Consider the following 15,682-nt stretch of genomic DNA (forward strand, 5'->3'; position numbering starts at 1 on the left):
GAGGGGGGGCGGAATGATACTTCCGCCCCTCCACATTTTTCACTGGGGGGCTGGCGCCCCCCCCCCAGCCCCCTCGGTTCCTACGCCCTTGCCGGTGACTGAAGTTGCTTCCCTCACAGTATTGCTGGAAATTTCTCCATAAAAAGGTCAAACCACATTTGTATTGGAGAGGTACGCGCTTTTGAAGATTGCTGACAATTTGTGAATGAAGAGAGATCTATCATTGGATCTGCAAGTGCCTTTTCAATATGCCTTAGCCGTTTTCCCTAATTCGAATAACGTAATCACTGCAAGTGTCCTTGACCATCCTCAGAAGAGATTAAAATAGTTAGAGTTTTCTTTGCAATCATTAAACGCAAAGTAATGGAGAACGAAAAAGATATCGTTGCACTGCCCGGGAATCGAACCCGGGTCGTAAGAATGGGAATCTTACATGATACCACTACACCAGCAGTGCGGTTCACTTAGTGAGCGGCAAATGTAATTATTAAACAGTTATACAGAAGAGCTCGTACGGTTTGCGCCAGAATTTTGTGTAATCTGTACCGATGCAGGGAATTCCCTTGCCGATCCTTTAGGAAAATATTGTATGTATCAAAGGTGATACACAGAAAGACAATTGAGAACATCGTCATACTACGCTATAATCTAAGGGCGCTTCATTCAGTAGTATAATGGGGGTCACACTAATTAGCGTCAACAGGCCGATTTCACGACAACTCAAGACAACAAGTTTAAAATACCATCAAATACAATTGATGTTATCAGAGTATATCTGGAAACACGTTTAAAACTGACTGGAACCAGCGTGCATACATATTTTTCACGGGAAAAAATGTTTTTTTCGTAAAAATCGCCAACTTTTTCCTAACGTTGAATTGGACGACGTGTGCTATTGCGCTTGCGCAATGATATTGGACCGAACTATTACACTACAGGTAAGTGCAATTTTTCAATCGAGAATGGTACCCACAAAATAAAACCAGGCAAAATGATGGTAAGCAAGACTCTGTAAAGTTGATAATCACATATGTAAATTACAATGGAAAAACAATAAGAAATATTCATTATTTTTAAAACATTAAATAATTTGATTTGGAGTTCATTCACCATACTTTGGTGCTTTATTACTACGTCAACCCACCTTACCGACACTGTACACAAGGCAGTTCCCAAACCTAGCACAAACCCACCCATATTATAATGGTTCGGTCCGATGGCATTGCGCGAGCGCAATAGCATCACGTCGTCCAATCACTGATCTACACTAGTTAGTGTAGATCAGTGCGTCCAATTCAACGTTAGGAAAAAGTTGGCGATTTTTACGACAAAAACATTTTTGAGGGCTTCGGTTCCTATGGCAAGAAAGTACCGGCCGTAGAAACACTGTGATGATTGTAAGCCAAAGGCCCGAAGAAAGTTAAGCTTCTGCCTCAAAAGGCAATTGGCTTCTCAAATTGGCAGATATAAGGCAATTGTCTGCAATTTAAAGGACTATAGCAGATAGTCTATGGGTGTTACTAAAACGAATGACAATTGCGTTACACATAACGAATGACAATATGTTGCACACACTCAAAAAATGCGTTGACGAAAACGAATGACAGTAATGACAGCACAGACATTTGCTTCAACCGGATATCACAGTTCAGACTTCGTGGGTATCTAGATCTAGTAAAGTACGGACAAGATCAACACGCACCTAAGCTTATAGTAGGCGAAATTGTAAGTCTGATTTTATAAAGTAAATTTAACATCATTTTTCCGATATGTATTGTTAGAAACTGACAATACTATAATCTTGAAATGGCTTCAGCTATCTTTCTATATAAATCTACAGAGGTAAAAAGCACAGCACTCTAGCGCATTCTCACACAAAAACTTTCCCTGTGGTTTCTATCCGTAAATTACATCAAAACCCTGCAACCACGTCTCATCCGATTTTCCTCAAATCATTTTTGCGCAGAAAACCAATAACCGCATTCACTCCACTCTGTTAATCATTCTATCTCTTCTCAACACTGTCCTTCGTTGTCATTCGTTGTCATTCGCTGTTTCGCTGTCATTCGCAAATGATAATTAACCCTGTACAAAGTCAATTGTCATTCGGTCATTCGCTGTCATTCGTTTTAGTTTGTCCCCTATGTAGCTAGATCATCAGTGGTATTGTCTTCCATGCTATAGCCTTACCTTTAGCCTAGTTTAGGCCTATCGTTTGGCCTTAGCCTAGGATATTTACAGTTAGGGGGCTGGATATTAATTTCTGCACTAGGCCTAAGTAATAGTTACTACTTGTAGTACTCTAGTAGTAGTACTAAGCTAGATAGGACCAGGCGCGTAGCCAAGGGGGGGGGGGCGAAGGGGGCAGCCCCCCCTTGAGCATATTTAAAAAAAAATTTAAATGTTTTTATGATATCGCTAGTATTTTCAAAAGAGAAAATGCTAAGATGCAACTTACAAGGCCTGGGAAGTGCCATTTCCAGCGATCTGGGAGGCATTTACAGCCAAAATTTTCTTGTACGCTTCGCGCCAACCATGGTGGCGCTCCGCTTAGATAGTTTGCAATGCCGAATCTACAGTTTCGCCCCTCCCTTGGCAAATTCCTGGCTACGCGCCTGGATAGGACCCGGTATCCCAACGTTAGTGGGCTCCAGGACTTCCGTTGTTTATGCAACAAAATGAAACGAATTTGTCGCCACCAGAATTGATCTTATAATTTAATTCACAGTCTTACAACGTACCTCTGGCAAGTCCTAAAATAGACTGAATTACTAGTTAAAACACGGGCTATCTCAACATTTGTTTTCGTAACTTACGCCTAGACTAGGCCTAACTGTTAGTGTTAGGTTAGGCTAACGTTAGATTGTTTCCCAATCTCATGTTTTTGTGCGACAGTACTTATCCTACCGCCGGTAATACGGTATCCAGTCAAAACGTCCCTTTACCAAAACGTCCCCGCCTTTTTAAGACCAAAACGTCCCCGCTTTTTACCAAAACGTCCCCGCTGTCAAAACGTCTCCGTGAGTCAAAATGTCCCCGCTTTTATAATCAGTTGGAATGCAAGTGTGGATGTTTTTACTTCAAATCAAAGAGTAAGGATAAGTATAGTTTAGGTTGAAAACACAGTTTTTAGGAGTGGGAAGTGCCGGTTATGAGGGCGGAAACATTTTTGAGTATAATTTTCTGAGGTAAGATAATATAAATAGAAAAGGCAAGAGAGCTTTAGGGTAATAGGATTTTTTTAAACACGAGTTGGTTTCTGAATGAATATATACGATATTGAGGGAAGGGAATAGAAAAGATTTTTGTTTTGTTTACGTACAACAAGTTACTTTGGAATATGCGAGACAGGCTGGATGAAAGTGATATATATATTCCTACAGCACATACGTTTATTTTTTTTTTTTCTGAAGACACTTTATATTTTTGATTTTGGTGATTGTTTGCCTATTTTTCTACCCTTTTCCAGAATTTATTCTGCCTTCTTATTTTTTGATGGTCTAGAAGGTCTAGATGGTCTAGAAGGATGTAATACTCATGGGCGGCGATCCTGGGGGGGATGGGGGGATATATCCCCCCCATGAAAATGGGTGGAGGGGATGTAATACACCATATCCCCCCCCACCAAATGCCAGGAATAAGAATATTTTCATGCCTTCATTTATGCATCATCGTGAATGTACGGCTCTTTTTAGCTTCATTTCTCGCCTATACCAGTGCAATCTTTTCAAATAAACCGTCTTTATAAAGCAAGAATAGTTGACTGTAGGCTTCATTGGCCCTATAACAACAAAATGTATTATTGCGCCCACGGTATTGATATAGTACATATATGCACCCTCATAGTATTCATATAGGCCCTATAGTAGGCCTACACACGTACATGTTCCCTCGAACAGCTGAGAATCGCATGTTACCAGGGTAATGCTTAATTAGGGGCGTTGGAGCGATTCGCCCGACCAATATTCACGGCGCAAAAAAAAAAAAGGAGAAAAAAGTAGCACTAAGAAGAAAAAAAGGCAAAAAATAAAGAACCAAAATGAAAACATACTTCAAAATGTGTTTCAGAAGATTAATCGGGTACAAAACCAGACAAGGGAGAATGCACAGATGAAAATCTCGGGAAGTGCCATTTCCTGCAATCTGGGAGGCATTTTTTCAAAATTTTCTCCATTACGCTACGCGCCAACCAATGGTGGCGCGTAGCGTAGTTTGACCTTCCAAACGTCCCCCACCCGCCCGATAATTATGGTAGATGGCCACACTCTGATCTTCCGTACCAATCCCAAATAGCTTCCGACGCCCCTGTTAATACACGTACGTTTCACCTGGATGCCCTAGCAATCGGTACCTAGGAATGTAACTATGTGTAATTGTGTATTGCATGTGTATAGGCCTATAATAGCCTGCATGAGGCCATTTTCTTCATCGAATAATATAAAGAGCTCTCGAACATTCTAACGTAGCGCCTGAAACAAGATTGACAGGGGCAATTTTCCCAAAATAACACCCGAAATTAAAAAAAAAGTGTTTTGGATCCTGATTATGAGATATTTCGGACATGAAATCCCTATTTTAAAGTTGGGTATATGCCGCTTGGAAACCTCGGCAAGTGCCGTTTCCGGCCATCTAGAGGGTTTGTAAATCCCAAAATTTTCTTGTACGCTTCGCGCCAACTCATGGTGGCGCTACGCTTAGATAGTCAACAAGGTCATATCCCCCCACTCGGAAGTACGGATCGCCGCCCATGGTAATACTAACAGACCAGTTTAAGTTAAATGAAGGATGGCTTTGGGCACAATCTTTAATTTGGTTTGCTGTCAAGTAAGGAACATACACTCGATCAGTAGGCAATTATTTACTTAATAACAATGATACTGTTCAAAATGCATACCGGGATATGGCATTGTCAAGGATGTGATAAAAATGATTTCCACAATTGCCTAGTCTTCTGGATGTATACCTGTATGAGGGCCTAGCCTATGTCACAAATCTGGTTTTGAAAACCTGTTTTATTCTAAGATTGGATAGCTTAACATTAGGGCTAGGTTTTGTTTCATTGAAGGATAAGATGGAAAAATTTAGAATAAATGGGTCACTTCTATTTTCCACCTCTTTGCCACCTCAGGCTGTACATATACAATTGGTTGAATTAGAAGACTACTATAAAAGGAATTTCAACCAGTACATACATGTATGTACAGTGTGTACAGTACATACACTGTACTGGGTGTATATGTACAGTGTGTATATTAGTGTAAGGTTTAACCATAGTCTTCTGGCACTCATGGCACTCCGTACATATACACCTAGTACAGTGTATGTACTGCACACACTGTACATATGTATGTACTGGTTGAAATTCATTTTATAAGTCTTCTAATTAAATGAATTCAACCAGGAGCAAACAAGTACATTGCAAATAGTATTTTTTTATATGAAATTAAAAACTGCACAGTATTGAATTGAATGACCTTGAAGTACAGTACAATACCCAGGCTCAAAACACATGGAACATCAAAACAGGCAAAAACGTTTTTTGTAAAAATCTCTAACTTTGAGGATTTTTCATTTCAAAATAAGGCAAACACCCTCCTGAAATTTAAACAGGGTGGTACTATATCTGTTCCAGAAAAAATTATCAGTTTTTTTCAACATGACGCGTTTTGAGTTATTGGCCATCAAAGACGACCTCTTTTGTACATCGGAGCAGCTTAACGACTTCATAAATTAATATTGAGAACACTAGAACCCTGAAATTTGTTTCGGTGTAAGAACTTTATACTTGTAATTAAAGTATGAAACCTTGACAGCTCTAACATGGTTACTTTGGTAAAAAAATGGCATCAAAATCCCTACCTCATGCTGAATCGCAGCATGAAATAGCAACTTTAGAGTTGCACAACTTGCAAACATATTATAGGAAAGCATTGTAATCATTATTTTGTAATGTTTGTACTAGACATAACCTCTTAAAGAATCAAGTACCCTGTAGCAATGGTTTAGGAGCAATTCATCACTAAAAATAGCACATTTTTTAGTGAAAAGTACAAAAATCGAATATTTTGACACTTTTAAGTTGACCTAACTCCACAAGACAATATTTTTGTAGCCTATTTTTTTATTTTCCTGTTCTTTGGGATAGACTCCATAGGCATATGTTATAGAAAGGTAGTAGAATGTTTAATTGCTGAGAAATGTGACCTCAAAAGTCAAGAAAATGCCAAAATGCCATGGTGGCGACAAATTGCTGAATTTCAAAGTGTGATAAATCGGCCAATTGTAAAGCAATGCAACTGAAATTTTCAGAATATGCTTATTTCATGGTGGTCCAATCATACAAAAATTTTTAGAATTTTTGGAGAGGGTGCAGCAACAGCCATCCGTGATTTGACACGGAATGACCCATATGTAGCTACTAACTTCACTGCTTCTGTAGTTAGCAATTGCTACCAAACAAAAATACTATGTAAATTCACAATGGTAAAGGTCATTACAGGCATTGAAGACTCGCCCCAAACAGCGTGCCTCGCTCTGACAAAGTAAACATGCCGTTGCTTGCAAGTGAAGTTTTCTGCTTGTGGCTACAAAATGCAGACAGTAATAAAAACGTGATACCTTGCTGTCTTTTATCTAGACCTGAGATGTCCATCGCTGCTATGTACACTGTGATGTGGGTATTGACCGTAGCTGTATGTATTGACTATGTAACATCTTACAATAAAGACTGCTGGCCCACTATATTTTTAATGAAATAACAAATGACTGTATTCAATTGTAAAGTTAACTCTCACCCTTAACCTTTAACCCTCATTTGCATATCCGAAATGCTAAGACGATTTAGGAATGATGCCCTTTATTTTTAAAACAATAGTCTTTATGTTCACTGATCATGCATGTTAGCTGTCGGCGAGCCCTGACTCGCTTGTAGAGAAGGCTGGTGGAGTTGGCCTTGAGGTGTTAGATAGTACGTTTGATTAAATATATGTTACGCACGAATCCAGTGTTGTACATAGTACTTTTGATTAAATATATGTTACGCACACAGTTCACAGTGTTGTACACGGTATATTTTTGTATCCTTCCGAACTCTACATATACCGTAATCGGCCTCGCTTACGACTAGTGTTTAATTACCGATGGTAGCAAGCTGTGTGTGTATTTTCTGGGATCGATGGTGGTGTCTAAAACTTTTGTTACACCTCATTCGAAACTAGGTCAGATTACCGGCATCAGACGTTTCTTTGTGCGCGAGTCTTCACACCCTTTAATCTTAGTTTTAATGACAGCGGTGATGACGATCTCCCTGAAGTTGCTCAGTGGTTTAGTTCTATCCTTCAGCTTTGTGATTTCATTGTTGGGACACATGTTCAGTTTGTGAGTACATAATAGTGAAACACTTGTGTAGGCGACTACACCATGGCTTGTTTAATGAGGAGGCACTCAAATGACATCTCAAATTAGTAGTAACAGTCATTGCTTTCAGAGATCGCAATGTTCTTGATACCTTCAAAGTTGTGTAAAGCAGGACACTGCCGGGCAACAGACTGCACCCATTGACAGTGATTTGTAGTTCCATAGCATTGGGACCATAAATCATTGAACAAATCTAGCAAAAGGCTAGGTCCTTGTAGACAGTGATTTGTGGTCCCATAGTAGGCCAATGGGACTAGGGTTGGGCGATATTTGCTTTTTAACGTCACGATAAATAGTTCAAAAATTATCGCGACATTTCGATAATTACGATAATTTTTCCTTGTTGTTTTTAGTGTGTTCGCAAACACACTAAGATCATCTGCCGATTTCCCACCGGGTTTTTTCGCGCAGCGAACTCACCATCCAGACCTGTTTCGTGCGAGCATAATGGCGTGGGGTCCAGGGGACCGCCTTAGGGCCCCGGTGGGGTGAAGGGGTGGAACCCTTGTGTGGGGTCCAGGGGGCGAAGGCCCCCGGAAAATTTTAGTATTTTTGCGAGTCTGTCGATAAAATATTCGCAGTTGAGGATTCAAAATACTGACAACTTTTTGGAATTTAAATTGTCACGAAACTGATGAAAATTTTAAAATGACAAGTTAGAGTAGCTATATAATGTGATAAAATGAAAAGAGATTTAATCTTTCTTACAATCTTTATAAAGTTTAACTTACAAACCTGTCGATATTATGAAACAAACCACGTTCGGCAAAGCCCCGTTTCTAGACTGCCTAACAATGAACAGCGTGCATTATACGTACATCAGTTTACAACTGCAGTGTTTACCCCTACTTAAATATCACGGTAGGCTGGCTACATGTGCTGCGAATTTTCCCAGGTACCTGCCAAACAACCCCCCTGTCTAACACCTGTTTGTTAACATTTTTGGCACGTTTCCAAAAAAACTTTTCATGGAGTATACACTATTTTGGCTTCACTCTAGAATTAATTAGGTCAGTCAGTAAAGGATCGGTAAAGTTATGCGAAATATTATCTTAGACGTTGAAGAAAAGTAGGTAAATATCCCGTAACATTAAGGTAAGTAAAACACACCTCAAGCCAACCGACTCCTCCGCATGAACAAAACAATCTATTCCCCATGATACACGAGGCACAGTCTATACCATACAGAAATAGCACGATATCAAGGCCCCAATAGCTACAGTATGGCCATCTTTATGAAAGTAAACCTTTTAATCCCATGTTTTAGGCCACTTAGCATGATTAACTAAATGCTAAATATTGTTTCCATGTCCTTGTAGAAAACGTCAACTTCGCAAAATACAATTAGTTGTGTTTTTGTTGTTACGTGAGATCCGTAACCGACGAAGTGGTTAGGCTATTTACTATACACTTAACTATGGTAGGATATTATTTTTTCCTTTTTTTGTGGAAATTCTAGAAAATACTTTCTTTCCCCCCGGCTTAACACCAGATGTGGTCTTATTGTTTACTCATAAATGGGTGTACTAGAGCCTTGTTTACATGACATTGGTTGGATTTAGCACGATATGCCAGTTTCGCGTGAATTTTTCCAAAGTATTTTGCTCGATCTTTCGTAAAATTTGAAAGGTGTACCAACTACGGCATGCCATACGTTTCAAAAATGTCCAAAGCAATATAAGCATGTCCAAAATAATATAAGCATGTCCAAATTTATATAAACATGTCGAAACTAATATGAGTATGCATGTCCAAAAATAATAAGAGCATGTCCAAAATAATATGAGAGTGTCGAAAGACTATATGAGCATGTCCAACATATTAAAAGAATGTCGAAAAATAATACAAGAGGGACAAATGTAACTGCCTAATTCAATTTTGTTTTGAACATTTTGGCGTTTTAAGTTACGCCATATGTTGCAAAATATCCAATAAAATATAAGCATGTCCAAACTAATATGAGCATGTCCAAATTTATATAGACATGTCAAAACTATATGAGCATGTCCAAAATAATACGCGCATGTCCAAACACATATAAGTATGTCCAAATATAATTTGAGCACGCCCAAAATTATATGAGAGTGTCGAATAATAATATAGAAGTCTCGAGTGTAACTGCTAACTTCAACTTTGTTATGAACATTTTGGCGTTTGAAGTCACGCCAAATGTTTCAAATATCGAACTTTTATATTGGTATGTCGAAAAAAATTAGCTTACAATACCTTCTTTAGAGGTAATTTGTATCAACTGACACAATGGTTATCATTATGACAATATATTATTGAAACATTTTTCTGTTTTTGTGACGCAAATAATTCAAAATATGTAAAAACAAGACCATCACCTAACATTTTTCCTTTTTACATCCCTACGTAATGTGAGTGGTTTCGCCCTGCCTAGAGGTGCTGAGATTATTCATATATTGTTGCGAAGGCAAAGAAGTTCACGTGCGAAAGTACGTACAACATGCACAAGCGCTAACAACGTACAGTAGTTATCACACATGCGTACGTTGACAGTGAAAATGAACTACTATACTGTGTTACTTTTTTAACGGAAAATTGTGACACTTAATTACGGTTACCAGGCGAAGTCGGACACTAGCCCAGAATTAAAAAAAATAAGCCTAGGTTAGGGGTATTCAACGTTTAATCTTCACTCTCACCTTTTAACTAAATTTCAAGATGGAAACGTGGGAAGAACTCGCCAACTACATATTATTGATTAAACCGCGTGGAATGTTGGACACAGTGGTTCTTCGTATTAAACTCACTGATAGTTACAGCACCTTGGGGCCGGGTTGATCACTCGCGCTACGAAACAACTCAACTAATATTTCCTCGAAAATAAAATCGTTCTTGATCGAAATATCATTAAAATATTAACACACACACTAATACGGTAATGGATGAACTGTATATCGTCTTAAGTTACGCTGGATATGGTGTTTTTGTTTTCAGCATACCAAAATAAAAAGTTTGATATTTGGAACATATGGCGTAAAATTCAAACGCCTGACTGTTCATTACAAAGTTGAATCGAGCAGTTACGCTCTAGACTTTTGTATTATTTTTCGACACTTTTTTATATTTTGGACATGCTCTTATAGTCTTTCGACACTCTTATATCATTTTGGACATGCTCTCATTATTTTTGGACATACTCATATTGGTTTCGACATGTTTATATAAATTTGGACATGCTTATATTTTTTTGGATATTTTGCAACAGATGGCGTGAATTCAGATGCCAAAATGTTCACAAAAAAGTTGAAGTTAGCAGTTACATTCGACATGTTCATATAATTTTTCGACACTCTCATATTATTTTGGGCATGATCATATTATTTTTGGACATACTTATATTAGTTTCGATATGTTTATATAAATTTGGACATGCTTATATTTTTTTGGACATGCTTATATTATTTTGGACATGCTTATATAGTTTTGGACATTTTTGATACATTTGGCATTCCGTAAACAACTTACTGTTCGTACAAAATTGGTATTTTCTCCACTGATTTTCAGAGTTTATTTCTCTATACAGTCAATGTTGTAAAGGACGGGTTTTTTACGAAGTTCAAAAGTCAGTAAATGAAGTTGATAAACTTTATTTCTTTTCAACTTTCTTAACCATGGAATGCTAGAATAACATTTATACATAAAACGGAGAAAGGATAATCGCATTTTTTTCCACATTAATTTCAAATTTCTTTTACAAGAAATTATCGTCATTTGTTCAATCCTCTAAAAATATCGTCTTGAAAAAAAATTATCGCGATAATAATAATTTTCGATTTATCGCCCAACCCTAAATGGGACCATAAATTACTGAAGAAATCTATCAAATTTTAGGCTAGGACCTGGTAGATAGTGATTTGTGGTCCCATAACAAGCCAGTGAGACCATAAATTACTGAAGATATCTAGCAATAGGCTAGGACCTTGTAGATAGTGATTTGTAATCCCATAATAGGCCAATGGGACCATAATTTACTGACAAATCTAGTAATATTTAGGCTAGGAACTCCTTAGATATGTTGTCCTAGGTACTTTCTGTCACACCCATTTGAATTGCTGAATTCCTTTCAACTTGACAAACCTGTACACTAAGGAGGGCATGGGCAACATGTAGCACTAATAATTGAACTGCAGTACTGGAACCGATCATAAATCCAGGGAATATCGATTGTAACCTTTTACCCTTTGTTAATGTTATGTAGGGTATACCTGTGGTCCATAATGGCGGCTGTATTGATGCTTCACATTGTATGGCCCATGATTAGCAAAGAAATTTCCACGGAAGCACCATGAGATTCTTTTGTAGTGTAAAATAAAGCTACAGTTCGCAGGGTCGTAGGGTCGTGTGTAATATTCCAAACCAATTTCCAGTTTGATACACAGTAGGCCTATATGAAAGCCGACAATAATTTCTGACTCTATATGACCAACTTAGCGCCCAGACTTTCCCTCTTTTTCGATGCTAAACCCCAACTGTTTTTTAAAAGCAGATCTAAGGGTTATGGTGATATCTCTTTGAGTTTTGCACTGTAGTCTAGTGACCTTGACTGCATCAATTGTTTGGGCAGCTCCCTGGTCTGATCAGATTCTGCCAGTGTGAGATAGATTTATGGACATCTTGAATTAGGTCATGATCCCCCTCTAAGAAATCGTAGAGGACAAATTTACCTAAATCCTTGTTTGCTTAATCCTGGTGGAGGAGTACAAGTAGGGGGTAGAATTTCAAACTTAATTAATGTGACCCAACGAAGCGTATACGAACATGTTCAACTGTGAATTTTTCTTTGATATCATATCATGTTTGCCACCGAAAACATCAATTGTCATCAAAGAGGCATGTTATGTCAGTGGTTGAGTATAATCTTGGAGTCATGTTATGTTTGTGGTTGAGTACAATACTGGAGGCATGTTATGTTTGTGGTTGAGTACAATACTGGAGGCATGTTATGTCAGTGGTTGAGTATAATACTGGAGGTATGTTATGTTTGTGGTTGAGTACAATACTGGAGGCATGTTATGTTTGTGGTTGAGTAAAATACTGGAGGCATGTTATGTCAGTGGCTGAGTACAATACTGGAGGCATGTTATGTTTTTGGTTGAGTACATTACTGGAGGCATGTTATGTTTGTGGTTGAGTACAATACTGGAGGTATGTTGTGTTTGTGGTTGAGTACAATACTGGAGGTATGTTATGTTTGTGGTTGAGTACAATACTGGAGGCATGCCATGTTTGTGGTTGAGTACAATACTGGAGGCATGTTATGTCAGTGGTTGAGAACAATACTGGAGGTATGTTATGTTTGTGGTTGAGTACAATACTGGAGGCATGTTATGTTTGTGGTTGAGTACAATACTGGAGGCATGTTATGTTTGTGGTTGAGTACAATACTGGAGGCATGTTATGTTTGTGGTTGAGTACAATACTGGAGGCATGTTATGTTTGTGGTTGAGTATAATACTGGAGGTATGTTATGTTTGTGGTTGAGTACAATACTGGAGGCATGTTATGTTTGTGGTTGAGTACAATACTGGAGGCATATGTTATGTTTGTGTTGAGTACAATACTGGAGGCATGTTTTGTTTGTGGTTGAGTACAATACTGGAGGTATGTTATGTTTGTGGTTGAGTACAATACTGGAGGTATATTATGTTTTTGGTTGAGTAAAATACTGGAGGTATGTTATGTCAGTGGTTGAGTACAATACTGGAGGTATGTTATGTTTGTGGTTGAGTACAATACTGAAGGTATGTTATGTTTGTGGTTGAGTACAATACTGGAGGTATGTTATGTTTGTGGTTGAGTGCAATACTGGAGGTATGCCATGTTTGTGGTTGAGTACAATTCTGGAGGTATGTTATTTTTGTGGTTGAGTACAATACTGGAGGTATGTTATGTTTGTGGTTGAGTACAGTACTGGAGGTATGTTATGTTTGTGGTTGAGTACAATACTGGAGGTATGTTATGTTTGTGGTTGAGTACAATACTGGAGGTATGTTATGTTTGTGGTTGAGTACAATTCTGGAGGTATGTTATGTTTGTGGTTGAGTACAATACTGGAGGCATGTTATGTTTGTGGTTGAGTACATTACTGGAGGTATGTTATGTTTGTGGTTGAGTACAATACTGGAGGTATGTTATGTTTGTGGTTGAGTACAATACTGGAGGTATGTTATGTTTGTGGTTGAGTACAATACTGGAGGCATGTTATGTTTGTGGTTGAGTATAATACTGGAGGCATGTTATGTTTGTGGTTGAGTACAATACTGGAGGTATGTTATGTTTGTGGTTGAGTACAATACTGGAGGTATGTTATGTTTGTGGTTGAGTACAATACTGGAGGTATGTTATGTTTGTGGTTGAGTACAATACTGGAGGTATGTTATGTTTGTGGTTGAGTACAATTCTGGAGGCATGTTATGTTTGTGGTTGAGTACAATACTGGAGGTATGTTATGTTTGTGGTTGAGTACAATACTGGAGGCATGTTATGTTTGTGGTTGAGTATAATACTGGAGGCATGTTATGTTTGTGGTTGAGTACAATACTGGAGGTATGTTATGTTTGTGGTTGAGTACAATACTGGAGGTATGTTATGTTTGTGGTTGAGTACAATACTGGAGGCATGTTATGTTTGTGGTTGAGCACGTTACTGGAGGCATGTTATGTTTGTGGTTGAGTACAATACTGGAGGTATGTTATGTTTGTGGTTGAGTACAATACTGGAGGCATGTTATGTTTGTGGTTGAGTATAATACTGGAGGCATGTTATGTTTGTGGTTGAGTACAATACTGGAGGTATGTTATGTTTGTGGTTGAGTACAATACTGGAGGTATGTTATGTTTGTGGTTGAGTACAATACTGGAGGTATGTTATGTTTGTGGTTGAGTACAATACTGGAGGTATGTTATGTTTGTGGTTGAGTACAATTCTGGAGGTATGTTATGTTTGTGGTTGAGTACAATACTGGAGGCATGTTATGTTTGTGGTTGAGCACGTTACTGGAGGTATGTTATGTTTGTGGTTGAGTACAATACTGGAGGTATGTTATGTTTCCAACTTGATGACATTCTAAATACACAGAACAGCAAAATTCCAAATGCATCACACTCAGGTTTGACCATCGGGCCAGATCAGGGGGTACAGGCCTAGGATCAATTAAGGGGCTTGCAAAATTATAGCTGCGGACTAGAATATACAGTAGCCTAACATGTACTACCATGAAGATACCCATTTTGCAATCAAATTTGCTTCTCAAGCCATAATAATTCTTTCAAATCTGGTTCATGCCTTGGAACCGAGAACTGATTATGTATAAGACTATCTGATGACCCTACAGCAGAACCTCTCCTATAAAATATTCTTCCTTTTTATCGGGCCCTCCCATAAAGGTTCAGGTCACTACCTAAATCAGTTGGATGAAATTTCGGAGTTTTCGGTTTCGATGATAATCGTAACCTTTGCAATCATGCGTGTGTGTGTGTGTGTGCGCGCTTTTGTGACGCCCAGCTTGTAAACACGATATCTCAAGAAGGGAAGCCTGGACAGTTCTCATATTTGGTACATAGGAGAACCTTATTGAGTGCAAGAAGCCTATTGTTTTTGGTGTAGGTCAAAGGTCACTTGGGGTCACCAGGGGTCAAATAGTGAAAAGCTTGTAAACATGATATCTCAAGAAACAAAGCTTGGACTGATCTCATATTTTGCATGTAGAAGTACCACATTTAGTACATGAAGCCTATTGTTTTTGGTGTAGGTCAAAGGTCACTTGGGGTCACAAGAGGTCAAATAGTGAAAAGCTTGTAAACATGATATCTCAAGAAACAAAGCTTGGACTGATCTCATATTTTGTATGTAGAAGTACCACATTTAGTACATGAAGCCTATTGTTTTTGGTGTAGGTCAAAGGTCACTTGGGGTCACCAGAGGTCAAATAGTGAAAAGCTTGTAAACATGATATCTCAAGAAGCAAAGCTTGGATTGATTTCATAGTTAGTATGTAGGTTGACCACATTAAGTACAAAAAGCCTATCGTTTTTGGTGGATGTCGAAGGTCATTTAGGGTCACCAGGGGTCAACTTGTAAAAACCTTTTCATAATATACGGTATCTCCCATCGTCCAGCCTATAAGTAGATGACATGGGCGATTCGCCTCATAAGAATAGGAGAGCCTATTGACAATTGAAAATGATCTTATGGGCATCCGTAGATTTGAATCTGAACTCGCGACAATATCTCCATT

General features: G+C 38.4%; 1 non-coding gene across 1 annotated transcript; it reads right to left on the reverse strand.

Moving 5' to 3' along the window:
• Positions 1-386: 386 nt before the first annotated feature.
• Positions 387-457, reverse strand: Trnag-ccc (transfer RNA glycine (anticodon CCC)). Its single transcript has one exon. It is a non-coding gene; the product is annotated as a tRNA-Gly (tRNA).
• Positions 458-15,682: the final 15,225 nt, after the last annotated feature.

Source organism: Apostichopus japonicus, chromosome 9, assembly GCF_037975245.1.
Source record: "Apostichopus japonicus isolate 1M-3 chromosome 9, ASM3797524v1, whole genome shotgun sequence".
Classification (NCBI taxonomy): Eukaryota; Metazoa; Echinodermata; class Holothuroidea; order Aspidochirotida; family Stichopodidae; genus Apostichopus; species Apostichopus japonicus.